The following is a 20,031-nucleotide window of genomic DNA, read 5'->3' on the forward strand; positions in this document are numbered from 1 at the left end:
CTCTCTTTCTCCTGCTGGAAATCCATTATGAGCATTTGCATGCCTTGTCAGTCTTACTTTCTGTACATGCCTCATATGCAACCTCTTTTCTCCATCTATCCTGTCCCCTCTCAGGCCAGACTCTCCATTATCTCTTACCTAGCCCACTACCACTCCCAGCCCCTGCAGTCCCTTCTCTATACTGGGGCCAGAGCAGTCATGTATGTGTACAAAACTGGGTATATTCTTCCCCTGCCCATATTCCTTCTAAGGGACACCAGGAGACTCCAACAGAAGCCACAGACTTGAAGAGCATGTTTACAAAATGTAGATCTAATAAATGACTGGTGTCTAGTGTGTAGTGTTAGTCTTTCAGTCACATCCACCTCTTTGCAACCCCATGGACTGTATCTCACCACACTCCTCTGTCCATGGAATTCTCCAGGCAAGAATACTGGAGTGGGTTGCTGTTCCCTTCTCCAGGGGATCTTCCTGAGCCAGGAATCCAAGCTGGGTCTCCTTCATTACAGGCAGATTCTTTACCATCTAAGCCACCAGGGAAGTCCCCTAGTATATATAAGAAACTATAAAAAACAAGACTAAAAAATTAATCAAAAACCCAAAGATTTGACTGGTCATGTTCAGGAGAGGGTTACCTAGCAGGCCTGATGCAGCTCTACAGAAGACTGGCCCTTGACTGGCATCTGAGAAATTGGCTTTTGGAATATTGCCTACGTATCTAACTGATAAGGCTGTTTTAACTGGTGCTTGGATAAACAAATGTGTTGCATCCATGTAGTGGAATACCATTCAGCAATTTAAAGGAGAAAAACTAGGGATGGATACCTGCAACAAGGTGAGTGAATCTCAAAGACAGGTCAGATGGAAAGAGCCAGGCATATGGAATGACAGATTGTATGGTTCCATCAATATGAAATCTCTAGGAAAGGCAAAACTCTAGAGGCAGAAGGCAGACCAGTGGCTGCCCAAGGGTAGGGGTAGGCATGGGGATTGACCATAAGTGGACACAAGGAAACTTAGGGGGTGATAGATATATTCTAATATTAGATTGTGGTGATGATTGCACAAGTGTATAAAGTTACCAAAGCTCATCAGCTATACACATAAAATAGAGTTTGTGGTATTTAAATTACACCTCAATAAAGGTGTCTTTAAAAAGTCCTCCTCAGGGCTCCTCTGGTGGTGCAGTGGGTGAGAATCCTTCAGGAGATTCTTTCAGTCCCCGATCCAGGAAGATCCCACATGCTGTGGAACAACTAAGCCCTCTGTGCCCCAACTATTAAGCCTATACTCTAAAGCCTGGGAGCTGCAACTACTGAAGCACAAGGGCCTAGAGCCTGTGCTCAGCAACACAAGAGCCCACCACAATGACAGGCCCAAGCACCACAACTAGAGAGTGGCCCCCGTGCACCACAACTAGAGAAAACCCCACACAGAAACGAAGATTCAGTGCAAACAGAAATAAATAAAATTGTTTTCTTTAATCCTCCTGAGTTTCCATTCAGGTATGACCTAAATCAAATTCCTTATGATTATACAGTAGAAGTGAGAAATAGATTTAAGAGACTAGATCTCATAGAGTGCCTGATGAGCTATGGACGGAGGTTCATGACATTGTACAGGAGACAGGGATCAAGACCATCCCCATGGAAAAGAAATGCAAAAAAGCAAAATTGCTGTCTGGCGAGGTCTTACAAATAGCTGTGAAAAGAAGAGAAGTAAAAAGCAAAGGAGAAAAGGAAAGATATAAGCATCTGAATGCAGAATTCCAAAAGAATAGCAAGGAGAGATAAGAAAGCCTTCCTCAGCGATCAACGCAAACAAATAGAGGAAAAGAACAGAATGGGAAAGACTAGAGATCTCTTCAAGAAAATCGGAGATACCAAGGGAACATTTCCTGCAAAGATGGGCTCCATAAAGGACAGAAATGGTCTGGACCTAACAGAAGCAGAAGACACGAAGAAGAGGTGGTAAGAATACACAGAAGAACTGCACAAAAAAGATCTTCACAACCAAGATAATCATGATGGTGTGATCACTCACCTAGAGCCAGACATCCTGGAATGTGAAGTCAAGTGGGCCTTAAGGAAGCATCACTAGGAACAAAGCTAGTGGAGGTGATGGAATTCCAGTTGAGCTATTTCGAATCCTGGAAGATGATGCTGTGAAAGTGCTGTACTCAATATGCCAGCAGTGGCCACAGGCCTGGAAAAGGTCAGTTTTCATTCCAATCCCTAAGAAAGGCAATGCCAAAGAATGCTCAAACTGCTGTACAATTGCACTCATCTCACACGCTAGTAAAGTAATGCTCAAAATTCTCCAAGCCAGGCTTCAGCAATACGTGAACTGTGAACTTCCAGATGTTCAAGCTGGTTTTAGAAAAGGCAGAGGAACCAGAGATCAAATTGCCAACATCCGCTGGATCATGAAAAAAGCAAGAGAGTTCCAGAAAAAACATCTACTTCTGCTTTATTGACTATGCCAAAGATTTTGACTGTGTGGATCACAATAAACTGAAAAATTCTGAAAGAGATGGGAATACCAGACCACCTGACCAGCCTCTTGAGAAACCTATATGCAGGTCAGGAAGAAACAGAACTGGACATGGAAAAACAGACTGGCTCCAAATCGGAGAAGGAGTACATCAAGGCTGTATATTGTCACCCTGCTTATTTAACTTATATGCAGAGTACATCACGAGAAACTCTGGGCTGGAAGAAGCACAAGCTGGAATCAAGATTGCCGGGATATATCAATAACCTCAGATATGCAGATGACACCACCCTTATGGCAGAAAGTGAAGAGGAACTAAAAAGCCTCTTGATAAAAGAGGAGAGTGAAAAAGTTGGCCTAAATCTCAGCATTCAGAAAACGAAGATCATGGCATCTGATCCCATCACTTCATGGGAAATAGATGGGGAAACAGTGGAAACAGTGTCAGACTTTATTTTGGGGGGGGCTCCAAAATCACTGTAGATGGTGATTGCAGCCATAAAATTAAAAGATGCTTACTCCCTGGAAGGAAAGTTATGACCAACCTAGATAGCATATTCAAAAGCAGAGACATTACTTTGCCGACTAAGTTCCGCCTAGTCAAGGCTATGGTTTTTCCAGTAGTCATGTATGGATGTGAAAGTTGAACTGTGAAGAAAGCTGAGCGCTGAAGAATTGATGCTTTTGAACTGCAATGTTGGAGAAGACTCTTGAGAGTCCCTTGGACTGCAAGGAGATCCAACCAGTCCGTCCATTCTAAAGGAGATCAGTCCTGGGTGTTCTTTGGAAGGACTGATGCTAAAGCTGAAACTCTAATACTTTGGCCACCTCATGTGAAGAGTTGACTCACTGGAAAAGACTCTGATGCTGGGAGGGATTGGGGGCAGGAGAAGAAGGGGATGACAGAGAATGAGATGGCTGGATGGCATCACAGACTCAATGGACATGAGTTTGGGCGAACTCCGGGAGTTGGTGATGGACAGGGAGGCCTGGTGTGCTGCGATTCATGGGGTCGCAGAGTCAGACACGACTGAGCGAGTGAACTGAACTGAACTGAGCTTCCATTACATGCTTTTGGAGTAGAGACCTGGCTGAATAGATACCTGGCTCCTCCCAGGGTTGGCCTCCTCCTCCCCCAGTCCTCCTCCGACCCACCCCAGACCACCATCCCTTTCACCCTCTGTTCCAGCCTAGGGCTTCTTTCAGTTTCTCACACTTCTCTGAGTCTCAGTTTTAAGCCAGACTTGCCCACTGGACTCCCAGCTCCCTGCCTTCCTTTTTCATGAGAGAATTTCATCACTCTTGAAATGACTGATTCAATAGCAACATCAAGTTCTCTGAAAGCAAGGATTTGTCTTGATCATTGTGCTTTTTCTCCAGTACAACTCCTGACTTAAAGTAGGGACTCAATAAATATTGCATAAAAATAATACCTGAATAAGCATCTTAATAGCTCCGAGAAGCTCATGATAAACACACCTGTTTGTATAAATCAGTGTTTTTGAAGCATGTTTGCACTTGGAATCCTTTCTATACACACACACTTAACAGTATGAGGAACACAGAACTCAAAGTGTAATTTACAAAGTTCTTGTCTAAAGTTTTTTTCCCTAGCTTTTTGCGGCAGTAGACATCCTTGAATATAAGCCCTTACAAGCTAGTGCTCTTGTGGGATAGGTTCCAGGAGTGGTACTGCTGGGTCAAACAGTATGTGTACTTTTTATTCTAATCAATGTTACCAGATTGATTTAAGTAAATTGAATTTTTTAAAAAAAATAGAATCTCATAAAGCAGCTTAAATTTCATTTCCTTATTCCTTTGCAGGGAGTCACCTTCATTATCTTTCATACACACCACTGCAATACCCATCTCTTTATTCCAACAGATAATCTGTGTGGAATAGTTTCAGGGACTCTCACACCTTAGAGAGAGCAGGTTGCTGCACACTGTTCCCAGTGTTTGCTGGGTGTCTCAGTCAAGGATTCTTTTTTCTTTTTGGTACATAGGAGCTCCTCAAACTCACCCAAACAACAGAGGTGAGAGCACAGGGGTCATAAGGATGTCAGGAATGGAAGAGCCCATGGACAGGACATATATACTCAGTTCATGAGAAACTGGAGAGAGGACCTTACCTGGTGGCCCAGTGATTAAGAATCCACCTTCCAATGCAGGGGATGAGGGTGGGGAAACTAAGATACCACTTATCACAGGGCAACTAAGCCTGGGCACCTCATGAACACCCAGCAGAGCCAAAAAAAAAAAAAAAAGCAAAGAAACTGAAGAGAAAGAAGAAATTGATGTTCCCCACCTTCCCTTATCGTCCCTTCTCCTCCCCTCCTTCCTCATCTCCCTCCCCTTCTGCCCCCACTACTAGCTGCTATGGTCCTCAGCCGCTGCTCATCCTCCAGCAGCTGGCACACCTGTACCCACTTGACCCTCCACTTAAGCCCTGTCTCAGTGTCACAATTCTAGATTCCCTGACTCACTGGCCCCGGGTGGACTGCGGCAGTGACATTTCTACAAGGGTGGAAGGTGGGCAGGCAGGAAAGAAGTGAAGGACACTTCCCACTTTCGGGTGAGCACCACAAAATTGCAGAGTAACCTAGCGTCTGTGTATATGCCTATTGCTCTTGTTCTGCTGCAGGTGGTGCTGCTAGGAAATGTGCTCCTGGGGGGAGAGGGGGAGGGAGGGCAGGATGACAATCAGACGTCAGTCTCTCCTTCTCCACCCTCCCTTATGCTGTGGGCAGACGGACCAGACCCCAGGATGGGTTGGGCAGAAGCTAGAGGGAGTCCCCCCAGGGCCCACAGGCATGTGCTTGAGTAGCCGTGGGTCTGGGAGGACCAGGAAGGGCAGAGTACAATGGCTACAGCTGGATCGTGAGCTGGTCCCCTCAGCGGGATTCTGCAGAGGGGGCAGGGACTTCCTCCTCGAGGCTGCGTGGACTACAGGACATGGAGGGTCAAGCCAGGTGTGGGTCCCCATGCTCCACAGCAGCCAGAAGCCATGGCTGGACCCTCACAGCCTCACTGGGAGTCCTAACTTGGCCAAAACTCAACAGGCTTCTTGGCAGAAGGATGGCAAGTTGGTACAAACGGATGTTTGCAAGGTGAGTGTGGATTTCCCTGGCATTGCAAGATGTTATGTCACCCGGAGACCTGTCTTTCCCAACCTCTGCTCTAACGTCCCTCTCTCTTCTCTGGGGAGAGCCTCTACTCAGTGATGCTACAGCCCCAGCCACCCCAGGTGCCCCTGTTTCTGTGGCTGTCTCCCTAACTTGACTGCACCCTGACAGTGTTACTGAGTCCAACTTGTACGACTCTCCCCATGACAGGCCAGTAAATGAGAGATGAGTCTTTGAGGCAAGGAATAGCAACTTTATTCAGAAAGCCAGCAGACTGAGAAGATGGCAGACTAGTGTCCCAAAGAGCCATCTTCTCGGAGTTAGAACCCAGGCTTCTTTTGCACTAAAAGAGGAGGGGGTAAACTCCTGGTTTGGGGATGTATTCATTTCTTCCTGCAGCCAGGTGGGCCTGGTCAGGATGTTTCTTGTGACTTAAACAAAGGTATTTTAGCTTAATCCTCATTACCTGGGAGGCAGGGTTCCCAGAGATGGACCATCATGTATAATAAGCTTACAGGCAACTTCCCGTTAGTGATTAGCTTGTATTCAAAGCAATGAAATGTAAAGATTAGAGTAAAAGCAGATCCAATATGGCATCAAACTTGTTCTCCTTGTAAAGAGGAGCGGCTCCGTGTCTCACTGTGCCCAGACCAAGCCCCCCATAGGTGGACATCGTGATGGTCTGGTGAAGGCCTAACACCTACTCTGCTTCCTAACAGCACCCTCTGTTTCTTTTAAGGACTTATCTTCCTCACTGGATTCAGCCTGGTGAGCACACCCAGATGTTCACTGCCTGCAATTTAAATCTAGAACACAGTGACCACTGAAAATGGCCAGAATAGGTTTATCCTGTGGCCAGTTCCAATACAGGGCCTCATTTATTTTTCCTATTTCTCTCTCCAAACATGATTGTGTCCTTGGTAATCCTTCCGGTGTATTTTCTCATTTTTTAAATGCTCCAGAATCGGTTTCTGTTGCTTGTAACTGGGGACTGCAGAAGAGGAGGAGGAGGGAAGGAGGAAGGGAAGGAGGGAGGAAAACTACCTCAAACACCCAGTGAGCGAATGAGACCAGACCACAGTCCAGCTGGAAAGCCTGCCATCAGCAGGGCAGCCATGGACAGGGCAACAGTGGCTGTGATGAGCCATACTGTCTTCCTGGAACAGCCAGGCCAAGCCCACACATTCACATCTGTGGTACCACTGGGCCAGCCATGGAGATGATTTCAGACAATTCTCTTAGCTTCTCACAAATGATGTCGGGCTCATGGGGTCCTCCCATCATGGCACTAACAGACACCTACAGAGCTCCTGCTAGTAGATACAGGAAAGCCTAGGGCCCCGCCATCAGGTTCCCCAGTCTCTTAGGAGAGTACCTCCAACATCCTCTAGTACTGAGCTGGGGTGAAAGGGAGGGGCCAGGACAACTGAGCAGTAAAGAAGCTAGGGATCATTTTTATTCTATTACATGTATTTTCTAATTTTCCTTGTTATGGCTTCTTAAATATATCCCTCACTTCAAAGCGGACATTTAATTTCCAAATACAAGGGATTTTGTTTAAGTATCTTTGATATTAATTTTTCATATTGATATTTCTCATTTAAATGCTTTCTTCTCTGCAATCACCCTTTGTGTTTTTTTAGTCTTCTAACTTTATTGAGGCTTTCAGCGGCTAAGTCAAAGCTTTCTCTTGTTAAATGTCATACTGCATTTGAAAATAGGTGGGTTATTTTCAAATATCTTTTGATCGCTAACATAATTCCATGGTAATAAGAGAATAGACTCTATGACTTCAACACCTTTAGACCATGAAATTTCTGTACCTGGTCTTATGTCTCTGGATATGTTCCAGTGTCTCCTAGTTTATAGTCTATATAGGAACTTGAATAGAATTTGTATCCTACTATTGTGTGAAAATTGTATAAATCTCAATGATGTTGAATGGTTCATAATGCTTTTCAGGTCTACTATATTTTCCTACTTCTCTGTTCAGTTCAGTTCAGTTCAGTTCAGTTGCTCAGTTGTGTCCGACTCTTTGCAACCCCATGAATCGCAGCACACCAAGCCTCCCTGTCCATCACCATCTCCCGGAGTTCACTCAGACTCGCGTTCATCGAGTCAGTGATGCCATCCAGCCATCTCATCCTTGGTGGTCCCCTTCTTCTCCTGCCCTCAATCCCTCCCAGCATCAAAGTCTTTTCCAATGAGTCAAATCTTTGCATGAGGTGGCCAAAGTACTGGACATTCATTCTATTAATTTTTGAGAGTTTGATATTGAAGCACCAACTAAAAATCTTAACATATCTACTTGAAACAAACAATTGTAATATATAATGGAACAATATGTAACTTTGTATTTTTCAAGTCTCCTTGAAATAATAAATGTATTATCGTATTTTTGTAATTTAATAAATAAAAAATAAAGATTTTTAAAAATTGGTAAGGAAAAAAAAAAAGATGCCAGGGGTCGTGTCTTCAAAATGCCAGGGGCATAAGCATCATCTGGAGAGCCTGGTAAAAGTACCCTTTTCTGGGCTTATCCAGACTGTGATTCAGTGAGCTGAAACAAACCCAGGGATCTAAGTTTTAACAAAATCCCAGGAGCCTGAGGCAAGCAGTGTCTCTGGAAGATGCTATCTAAGACTCAATCAAGTGAAGGAAGAAGGCATGCAGATGGGTGTGTCCTGTTCAGCATGCAGCTTGGCTGATCCTCCGTAGAGCTTTTAGAAGATGGAGAGTATCTGTCCTTCACCCTCTCCCAAGGCAGCTCCTCCTAAGCTATCTTTCCACTGTGCTGCTGTTACATGGGTGTCAAAGACATTCAACAGCCTCCCATCAACTCATGGGGAAAGGCTGACTTCTCAGTTAGCATTTGAGCCTCCAGGTCCAGTCATTCTCTTTCACTCCCGCCCGTTGTCTGCATGGCCATCCACAAACCCTCTCCTCTGCATGGCTGGAGATCCTCTCTGTAATCAACCACGGTTTCCTGCTCCCCAGCGTCTGTGTGAGCCCTCTCCCTAACCTAGGACGCGCTTCCTGCTTCTCTAAGCCTCTCTGATCACCACTCGCTCCTGGTGACCCTCTCAAGCTCCACCTTCTAAAAGCCCTCGCTCCCCACCCTGGTACCCGGGGACCTCCCTTCCTCCAAGTTCATGTTAGGGTCGCTTTGTCTCAGGTGACTGAAACTGACAAAGGGTTTCCTGTCCCTCTGAATCAGAGGAAGGTCAGAGGGTCGATGAGCAGAACTCCATTCTGACTGACCTGGAAAGACTGGAGTGGACTGGCAGTGGCTGCGGTCGGCAGAGTTGTAGACCAACTCTGAGCTGGACTGGGAGGGTCTCCAGCCCATGCACGGGTTCTCAGTGGCGCACTGGGCATCTTGGTTCAACCCTAAGCCTAAAGGTGACCAATTGTGCTCCTGTTTTACCCCTCTCCCTCTCCCCCCACAGCCAAACCTCCTGCCTCTCCCGTCTTCTCTCCTGCAAGCTGCGCGCCGCCCACCTGCCCTCGGATCCAGTGGCATTGCCCAGTCATCCAGAGGCCCAAGCATAACTAAGGCCACCTTAGTTCCTCAGGTGGATCCCAAACAGACAGAAAGAACTAACTGGAACTGGTGTGAACCCAACAAAGATGGACGCCACCCCGCCCCCACCCCTTCTCTCCAAGGAGGGAGCACAGAGAAATCACTCTGCAGAGTAGCAATAACAGAAAAGAATGCTGGCTTTGGGATCACACAGAACTGAGTTAGCAGCATGACTTTTTTTTTTTTTAACCTAAAACGATGTGGCCTGCACCTTCATCTCTCCAACTCTATTGTTTATAACACAGTGATAAGAAAACACCTACCCCATTGTGTGTCTCAGGATAAAGTTAGATAGTGTTTGTCTCTTGTTTGTCACATGAGCCTCAGACAGTGGCTGGCATCATCTTCCATCATCCTCATCAGGCATATTGGAGATGAAGTATTTGAGCTGTCCCTGAAGCTTCTCACCGTCAATCATCACACTACCACATCTCCTCCGGGGTGGCTCCACATCCAGTCCCTGGTCCGCCAAGAAAAACAAAGGCAAGTGCCTTGGCCAGGACCCCGGGAGCCTAAGTGCAGAGAGAATTCCTCTCAGTGGAAGAGGCAAGATTTTGACTATGTCATTCCCTCGAGTGTTGTTCCCTTGTATCAGTGAGCCTTGGCTGTGAAAAAAAATCACTCTAAGTCTCAGCGGCTTAAAACAAGAACCATTTATGATTTCTCATGAGTCCAGCAGTTAGCTGGGTGCTTCTAGGCCACGATCAATTGATCTTGGCTGGCCTTAATTAAAGGTATTGTTCCAAAAGGCTTTTCTGGAGGCCTCACTCAGAACTGGTATGACATCACTCCTGCCACAAAGCCTGCTGGTCAGAGCAAGTCATGAGGCCAGTCCAGGTTCAAGTGATGGGGAAGTACGTACCCACACCATCTCTCCATGAAAAGAATGACCTATTATTGTACATTACAGCCATGTCTGCAATCAGCCACAGGCCTCAAGCTTTTCTCTGCATCCCTTATAGTTCCTGGTTATGGCTTGAAGTGAAAAAACTCTGTTATAAAATAAAGATGGGTGGACGGTTGTGAGGATGGACAGAGAGTAGCTGGGTGGATGGGCGCCACTGTGTATGAGTGGGTAGATGGGTGAACGGGTAGATGCAAGATGCATTCAATGGTAAAGTGTGACAGGGCAAGTGAATGGAGGTGGTTTGCATGGGTGGTAGGCAGAAGACACGCATCCTACTCTCATCCTTAGAGTCAAGGGGCACGGTCACATAGGAACAATAAGACCATGCTTCCATCCTACATCCCTTGCAATCTCCTGGTGGGCAAATGAGTCACCTTGCTGCACACTGCACCACACCGGAATCTCATTGCTCCTGGGCAGGCTGGCCACGCCCAGGGCCTGTTACCATGACTGCATATCTCTCCTTTCCCTCGTGATGACACCCCTTAAACTTCTCAGTGCTCCCATTTCCTACAAGATAGAAGCCAAGTAACTTGCTGCAGCATGGAAGGCTCCCCGCGGCCTGGCCCCACTTGTCTCCCCAGTGTTTTCTCCTGCTGCGGCAGACCATGCCTTCCCTCTCCCACCTGCTCCCCCTAGGCATGCTGTAGCCACATGATGCTCCCCCACTTTCCTTGAAGACGCCAAGCTTTCCTACACCTCCCTGATTTTGTACATGCTGTTCCCTCTTGGAAGTGACCTCTTTGCCCTCAGTCAAGTGGACGTTTGCTTACTTGTCCTCTAAGACTTCATCCCTGTGCTTCACCACCATCTTGTCCTTGAGGGCATCTTGTACAAGCCTCCTCTTGTTACATTTCTGTCCCCCCGACCCCCGCCCAGACTTACCTTCCTTGGGGTCATATCTGGCTCATGGCAGTGTCCTCAGCATCTGGCCCAGTTCCAGGAGCCTAGAAGGTACCCAGTGTTTGCTGAAAGGCTCCATCCCTTGCAGCTTTGACATGTTCCCCCCTGCCCTGTTCTCTCAGCGAGTGTCCACTGTGTGTCCAGTTCCTGACCAGGTGTTGGGCTAGCCACAAAGCACTGACAGTCTCGTGGAGGGAACAAAAGCAGGCATACACCCATGTGCACATGTGATCTCCCAGAAATCAAAGCTCTGTCCACCAGAGGCAGCATGACACCAACACCTCTGGGAGAGCTCAGGGTGCCCAGAATTCATGGAAGAGATCACAGTGAAATTGGGACATGGGGACTTTGATGGGTGAGGAAGAGAAGGCTTTGGGGGCCAAGGATCCACATGAGTGAGGCTTGGCTGTGAGGACACATAAGAGCAAGCCACCAGCCCAAGAAGGTGACTCAAGGGGAAACAAATATAGGGCTGGGAAAAGATGCTGAGGTCAGATGGTCAAGGGCCTCGAATGACAAAGACAAGAAGGAAGCTAGAATTTATTGAGGGTGAGAAGGCCGGGTTCCTCAAAACTATTCTGTGAGGTAAAGGTTCAGAGACATTAAGCAACTTACCCAAGATAATACAGCTAGGAAATGGTAGGCCTGGGATTCAAAACCAGTCTGACTCTAAAATCCACCTCCTCAAAACTAAAAACAGAACTACTATATGATCCAGCAATCCCACTGCTGGGCATATATTCAGAGAAAACCTGGGTCAAAAGGATACATGCAGCCCAGCGCTCATTGCAACACTGTTACGATAGCCAAGACATGGAAGCAACCTACTATCCATCGAGAGAAGAGTAGATAAAGAAGATGTGGTACGTATATAAAATGGAATATTACTCAGCCATAAAAAATAACGCCATTTGCAGCAACATGGATGAACCTAAAGATTATCATACTAAGTAAAGTCAGACAGAGAAAGACAAACATGATATCCCTTATGTGCGGAATCTAAAAAGTATGATACAAATGAATTTATTTACAAAACAGAAGCAGACTCACATAGGAAACAAACTTATGATTACCAAAGGGGAAAGGTGGGCGGCAGGGGAGGGATAAACTGGGAGTCTGGGGCTGACATATACACACCACTATATGTAAAATAGATAATCAGTGAGGACCTACTGTATAACACAGGGAACTCTGCTCAATATTCTATAATAACCTAAATGGAAAAAAAATTTTTTTAAAGCATAGATAGATGTGAACCTGAACCACTTTCTTGTATACCTGAAACTAACATAGTACGTTAATCAACTACACTACAATATAAATTAAAAATTGTTTTAAAATAAAATAATACCCATCTCTTCATTCCGCTGGACTCTTTATCAGTCAGGAGGCAGAGGGCAAAGTGTAGCAGGAAGGGGGGTTATGGATGAGATGGGTCTTTACAAATATTATGATATTGCTATTTGGACTGTGTTCTCTGTCCCTGAGTCAATGAACTCCTGGCCTATTTCTTCTCTTGTTGGAATCAAAACCCCCATGAGCCACCTAAAATGTGTGTTTACCTCCGCTGCTTCTAAGGAGACAGGACAGAGACCCACGCCTTGAGGTTAGGCCTGGACTGAACAGGTGACTGCAGCCCACCCTACCCCATTGGGCCTCCCTGCCAAGGCCTCCCCACCTCCGGCCAGCACCGCTGGATCTGTGTTCATTCTCAGGGAAGTCCTCGGAGGACAGGTCACGTGCTGCCTGGAAATCAATGTGTTTGACCGGTTGCTTCCCTTTCATCTTTTCATTGTATAATTCTGCCCCCCGAAGGCAAAAACATTGGTCTGGCAAGATTTGTTCTTTTTAAATCTGGCCGGAGCCTCACTAAAGTCCATTAATCTTTAACTTTTTATAGATTTTTCTGCTTAGAATATATGCTCTGGGCTTGCATTTCACATGGAGATTCAAGCTCTGCTTCCATATAGATGATGACTCTGAAGACTTATGTACTCTCTGGGGTTTTGTTCTGTGGGCTTATTTATCAGTGCCACCATGCCAAGAACCCCATAGATCTCTGCCTCATTCAGGAGACAACCAGTGGCTAAGACCCTGGGCCTCAGGTCACACAGAGCCAGACACAAATCCAGTCCCAGCCCTGCCATTCTACCTGTTCAACCACAAGCAAGTCACATGGGTCTCTAAGGCTCATTGAAAATGAAGACCCAAGGGACTCATATCTCACCCGGGCTTGTATAATCAGCATAAAGCCCATATATGGCCATAACAATTACTGTTGAAGAGTCCTTGACTCTGCAAGGACACCCGCTCCTTACCCCTATCCCTTACCTTTTTTCCAGTCTCCCCTTTTCGTCCAAAAATAACTGCTGGCTCTTTCTCTGTCTACTAAGTCAGCCTTTCAATGCCACCTCTAATCCTCCCTTCTAACCAGCATCTCTGATTAACCGCATAAGAAGGTCTAGGGTAAAGTACACAGAATCATGGTCCTCTGTAAAAAAGACAAGGAGATAGGAAAAATTTTGATATGTACAAGGCAGTTTTTTCAAATTTATTACTGGCCAAAACTATAGAGTATCATCATGTATATATATATGTATGTATGTAGAACTGAATCACTTTGCCATATAGCAGAAATTAACACAACACTGTAAGTCAACGATTCTTCAATTTTAAAAAGAGTATCATCAAAGTGAAAACACAAAATGTATTAATCTTTTTTTAAAACTTAAATCAACAAGGCCGAATACACCAAGTACTTGTGAAAGACAGCTTAAGAGAAGTGATTTAAAAACAGCAACACCAGTGGCCCCCTCTCCCCAGACACTGGCCAAATTAACCTACTGAAACAACAGCAAACACCATGTGGGTCAAGAATCTTTCCCTCGCCTATTTTCTGTCTAAAAGTTGGCAAGGACTGCTCTTAGTTGCCAAACTTCACAGATAAGCTGTGCCACTCCCCACATTAGGCCTTTTGTGGGCACATCCTAGGGGAGGTACACTGACTGGCCACCATTAGACAGATAAATTATATGGACCCTTTTCCCACCTTTTGGTGACTCTGGTTTAACCTAATTGCTAATGACAAATCATTTTAAAATTCCTTTACTAATTGCTTCTGATCAAAACCATTCCCACTTCACTGTCTTGATACTGTGAGGCATGGAACCTTGACATCTCTAGTCTTTCCACCCACCATATCTCGCATTGCATGAAATGGCCACTTAAAGACCAAAATCAGACTGGAACTCAAAGACTGACTTTTGATTTCCTACCAGCTACATCTCTATTTTAGATGCTATCTTTCAGCCAAACCAGTATTCTGGAGGACCATCCTGTCAGACATCTGTGAGAGTGAAAGCATTAGTCGCTCAGTCGTGTCTGACTCTGTGCAACCCATGGACCGTATCTATCCAGGCTCCTTCCTCTGTCCATGGAGTTCTCCAGGCAGGAATATGGAGTGGGTAGCCATTCCCTCCTCCAGGGATCTTACCAATCCAAGGATTGAACCCAGGTCTCCTGCATAGCAGGTGGATTCTTTACCATCTGAGCCACCAGGGTGGCTGAGGGACATATCAAAGGAATGATTTCAATGAGCCCAGAATTTTGCATCTTTTATATATACAAAAGTGCTAAATTCATTAAATTGAGATGCCTGCTTTACTTTAATTAATAGTAATCTTTTGATGTTCTAATTACCTGGTCTTTGTTGCAAAAACTCCTATAAATCCTGGTTCCTCCCTTACATCTTTGGAACAGTTCCTTAAAATTGTCTGGAAGGCTGTGTCCTGGGCTTACAACCTCAGTTTTGTCCACTGAAAACATAATTCTCAACCTGTGCTTTTTTTTTTTTTAGTCAACACAGCTTAAGGGTAATCCCCTCCACATGATATCTATGCCTGCCCCACAGAAATCACAGGATTCCACAGGACCCAGATTTCATTTTCTAGAAAGCATTTTCCTTCAAATATATGGCTGTGTGGTTGGATCCCTGGGTTGGAAAGATCCCCTGGAGGGCATGGCAACCCACTCCAGTATTCTCGCCTAGAGTATCCCATGGACAGAGGAGCCTGGCTGGCTACAGTCCATAGGATCGCAGAGTCGGACATGACTGAAGTAACTTAGCTGATTGTGCAGAGCCTCCAGATTAGGCAGTTGGGACCCAGGTATCTGCAGAAGGATGTTAGGCTGGGGAGGTGGGCTCGGGTAGATAAGTAAAGGTGTCCTTCACAAAACTACCACAGCCAACATCTCCTCATTGAGTGTCCTGGATCTACCCACTGGACCAACGTCCTCACTATGGGAAAACTGAAACAAAAATTAAGAGATGAGAAAGCACTTTCTGGGTATTTGATAATATTTAGAAATTAATATTATTGGTTATTAGCTGTGATAATGATGCTGTGGTATTTTTTTTTAAGTCTATCTTTTAGAGATACTTCTTGAAATGTTTCCAGATGATGCAATATGATGTCTGGTATTTGACTCAAGATAATTTTGGAAAATGGGGAGTGGGCGGGGATATAGATGAAACCAGATCAGCGATGGGTTAATAATTGTTGAAGCTGGTGATAGATCTGTGGGAGGTCTATGTACAATTATCTGTCTGTTCATGGAAGTTTAAATGTTGCCATAATAAAATAGTTAAGGAAGCAAAAAAAAAAAAAAAAAAAACAGAGAAAAGAAAGGAAGGAAGAAGGAGCGGGGGAGGGAGAAAGGAGGGGAAAGTAATGAAGACACACTTCCCATGCAGTGTATATCACAATCTGTGGAAACAACTGTCATGTGTCGATGAAAAGTAACTGACCCACTCAGCAGAACCATTTTCTGGGCAGAAATAAATCCCCGGGCCACCTCCCCAAAGTGGGTTTGTAGACCTGGTGTTTCATTTGCATATCTGCATATTCATGGAGGCATTAAAGAGGAGTATTCTGAGCACACCTTGGTGCCCCCTCAGCCCCTGTTGCCTCTTGACAAGCCCTCTCACTTCGGAACACAGTGGACACAGGGAGGCAGCTTTGTTGAGCCACCCTTATCCTTTCAGAAATTAACCTCACAGATGGCTTGGTAGTAGCTTGGGGACTGGAGTGAGGTGGTTCTCTACAACATAATTCAAGACACATATTTGAACACAGAAAGGGAGAAGATTTTACAAGTCTCTAAAATAAAATGAGCTCTTGAGAAGAGAAACAAGGATGAAGGAGGATTTCTTTATCAGCAAGAGGCAGAAGTATGAGCCACCTGTCCCCTCCTAGGAGACTCAGTCTGGGATGGCGAGACCCAGCAAAGAGGACGGACACTGGAAGGCATCTCCTGCCCCACCTCTTGTGAGGAGCATCTCTGGAGGAGGGACAGGACTCAGGGTCTGTCCCAGGGCTCTCTGCTCCAACCCCGCTGCCCTCCAGAAGCTCTACTGCCCCATGGCTGGGTACACAAGGGCCAGTTGCTTGACCATTCAGTGAAACAGGACAGGACTTCCCGCCTCACACGGAGATTGTAAGGATCATGGGAAATCGAGGCACTGATTCATCAAAATGGCTCTCTGAGCTCTGATTTATCTCCGTGGAGCTCATGGCTTATCCCCATTTACCTTCCCCTCCTCCTGGGAGGAGACACAGCAGGGCAGGCATACACTTAGCTACTGGGAGACTAAACAAAGGCAGATAGGAACCAGGAAAAAGCAGGCCTAATTAAGTGCCAAGCGCCCAGCCAGCCAGCTCAGAAGACTGAGGCTTGGTGAACAGGAGGTGTCTAAAGTGGCCAGGGGAGAGAGGAGTGGCCAGATCTCAGTTCTTAGGAACGAACAGCAGAGGACCCACTGGAAGGGTGGGAGAGGGGCAGACCTCTGCCTGGAGCATGAGGGGACCACTCTGGGCATGCAAAGAGCCAGCAGTGACCTGGCCTTTTTTATGTGCCAGGCACTGTGCTGGACATTTGGCATAAACATCTCAGGAGACTCAGCACAAAGGTTGGGGAGGGTGAGAAATCCACCTGCCTGAGATGGATGATGTAGGGAGCATGGAGAGGAGTTTAGTCAAGGGTGACCAAGGAACAGTCAGTTCACTGCTTAAGCCTTTGGCTGATGCTCTGTTCTAGTGAGTCAGGCTAACAAGGAAGTTCAGGGCCATGGCTGGTCCTGATTAGATGCCTTCAGTTCAGTTCAGTTCAGTTCAGTCGCACAGTCATGTTCAACTCTTTGCGACCCCATGAAGCACAGCACACCAGGCCTCCCTGTCCATCACCAACTCCCAGAGTTCACTCAGACTCACGTCCATTGAGTCAGTGATGCCATCCAGCCATCTCATCCTCTGTCGTCCCCTTCTTCTCCTGCCCTCAATCCCTCCCAGCATCAGAGTCTTTTCCAATGAGTCAACTCTTCACATAAGGTGGCCAAAGTACTGGAGTTTCAGCTTCAGCATCATTCCCTCCAAAGAAATCCCAGGGCAGAACTCCTTCAGAATGGACTGGTTGGATCTCCTTGTAGTCCAAGGGACTCTCAAGAGTCTTCTCCAACACCACAGTTCAAAAGCATCAATTCTTCGGCACTCAGCTTTCTTCACAGTCCAACTTTCACATCCATACTTGACCACTGGAAAAACCATAGCCTTGACTAGACGGACCTTAGTCGGCAAAGTAATGTCTCTGCTTTTAAATATGCTATCTAGGTTGGTCATAACTTTCCTTCCAAGAAGTAAGCAGCTTTTAATTTCATGGCTGCAGTCACCATCTGCAGTGATTTTGGAGCCCCCCCAAATAAAGTCTGACACTATTTCCACTGTTTCCCCATCTGCCATGAAGTGATGGGATCAGATGCCATGATCTTCATTTTCTGAATGTTGAGCTTTAAGGCAACTTTTTCACTCTCCACTTTTACTTTCATCAAGAGGCTTTTTAGTTCCTCCTCACTTTCTGCCATCAGGATGATGTCATCTGCATATCTGAGGTTACTGATATTTCTCCCGGCAATCTTGATTCCAGCTTGTGCTTCTTCCAGTCCAGCGTTTCTCATGATGTACTCTGCATAGAAGTTAAATAAGCAGGGTGACAGTCTACAGCCTTCACATACTCCTTTTCCTATTTGGAACCAGTCTGTTTTTCCATGTCCAGTTCTAACTGTTGCTTTAGAGAAGCCAAATCAGGTGAGAACCCACTATCCACTTGACCAAGCCACGGGGCTTTCTTCTTGCACCTTTAAACTGGACAGGGCAGGGACAGGCTGCCCCACAGTCCCTGAGATGAGCTCCAGGCTGGCCAGGGAGGGATGCAGAGCCAAGGCCTGTGTGAACAACTGATGGTGTGAGCATCCCAGTACAGCTGAGAAGAGATGGGAAATAGGTCTGATGAGGGCTACAGCTGTCCACAGCACTGGCCTCAGCCAGGGGTGATTTTGCTCCCCTCCCCTGCACCACGCCATCACCACCCCTCCCCCCACCAGCCTGGGGCATTTGGCAAGGCCTGCAGACATCTTTGGGAGGTATCAACTGGGCTCTAGCCTGTAGATGCCAGGGATGCTGCTTAACATCCTACAATCATAAGAACCCTCCGTCCACCAAAGAATGACATGGTCCAAACTGGCAACAACGTCAAGGTTAAGAAAGCCTGGTGTTGGACTTCCCTGGTGGTCCAGTGGAAATGAATCCACCTGCCAATGCCTGGGACACAGGGTCAATCCCTGGTCTGGAAAGATCCTACGGAGCAACTAAGCCCAAGCACCACAACTACTGAGCCTGCACTCTAGAGCCACCACAGTGAGAAGCCTGTGCATTGCAACAAAGAGAGGCTAAAATCCAACCCAGTGCCTGGAATGAAGCTGCCCCTACCCTGAGGAAGAGGCATCTTTTTCTAACTCAGCCAGATGCAGTGTGAGGACTTACATGAGCCTAGAGATGGGGGACAAAGGAAAGGTGCCTGGGGATTGGAGCCACAGTCATATTGGAGTGGGAGGAGAATGTACCTGCTGTCACCCAGACTGTGAGTTGTACAAAAAGCAATTTAAAAGAGATATTTAGTCTTAATAGAGAGTCAAAAAGTCAACCCACATGATTATGTCATCTTCTTGCTGGCAAAGACAGAAGTTTTAAAGCACGATGACATACCTACCAGGTGAGAAATGAGATGAGCTCAAAGATCTTCACTGCAGTACTGTTTCTAACAGTACAAGATCAAAATACAATACTCCCATAAATGCCCATCAGGGCAGGACAAGCTGGATAAACAATGGCATATCCTGCAAAAGAATGAGGTCTCCAGAAATAGAGTAAGTGAAAAAAAGCCAAGTGCACAACCTGTGGAGTTGGCCTTTCACTGCCAGGTGAAAGGCGGCTGAGGAACAACGCGGTACAGATAATTGCTTATATTTGCATAATCCTGGTGGCTCAGCCAGAAAGAATCTGCCTGCCAAGGCAGGAGGTGCGGTTCAGTCCCTGGGTGGGGAAGATCCCCTGGAGATGGAAATGGCAACCCACCCCAGTATTCTTGCCTAGGAAATCGCATGGACAGAGGAGCCTGGCCGGCTACAGTTCATGGGATTGCAGAGTCTGACACGACTTAGCGACTAAACAAGCGGATTTCAAACGTCACTCAGCACCAGAACCACCCAGAGGGCCTCATTTAGCCATACTTACTTCAAGCAACATTAACTTTGCTTTTATTGGGGCGGGGGGGGGGGGGGGGGGGGGGGAGTGCCTCATTTTTCTTTCCCGGAGTTGAACTGCCCAGCCTTCCGGATCCTGGACCCCCACAGGCCGAGCCACCCGCAGGGATTTAAGACAAAAGCCTGGGAGAGACACCGTTCCCTAGTTACTCCAGCCAGCCCCGAGACCTTCCCAATCCTCAAGTGGCCGCTGAACGTGAAAAGTTCAAGGCGTCTGAAGGAATCCGCAGGAACCTAAGAGTTTGGAATCATTTAAGCACCCTTCACCCTCACCTCCTCTCCCTTTCCCTCCCAGGGAAGCGAACTGAAGGTCTGAGGAACCTGGCCCTGCGCCCTCCCCGCCCCCGCCCCACTGAGAGGGGCGGAG

The 20,031-nt window shown here is 46.5% G+C and overlaps 1 long non-coding RNA gene across 1 annotated transcript in view; it reads right to left on the minus strand.

The window, feature by feature from the left end:
* The window catches only part of LOC121817255 (uncharacterized), a 98,730-nt gene that overhangs the window by 74,835 nt on the left and 3,864 nt on the right, over positions 1-20,031 (minus strand). Inside the window, exon 2 of the long non-coding RNA XR_006057085.2 lies at positions 9,465-18,325. This is a non-coding gene — a long non-coding RNA (uncharacterized LOC121817255). The remainder of the gene's footprint in view (positions 1-9,464; positions 18,326-20,031) is intronic.

This window comes from Ovis aries, chromosome 1 (genome assembly GCF_016772045.2).
Source record: "Ovis aries strain OAR_USU_Benz2616 breed Rambouillet chromosome 1, ARS-UI_Ramb_v3.0, whole genome shotgun sequence".
Taxonomy (NCBI): domain Eukaryota; kingdom Metazoa; phylum Chordata; class Mammalia; order Artiodactyla; family Bovidae; genus Ovis; species Ovis aries.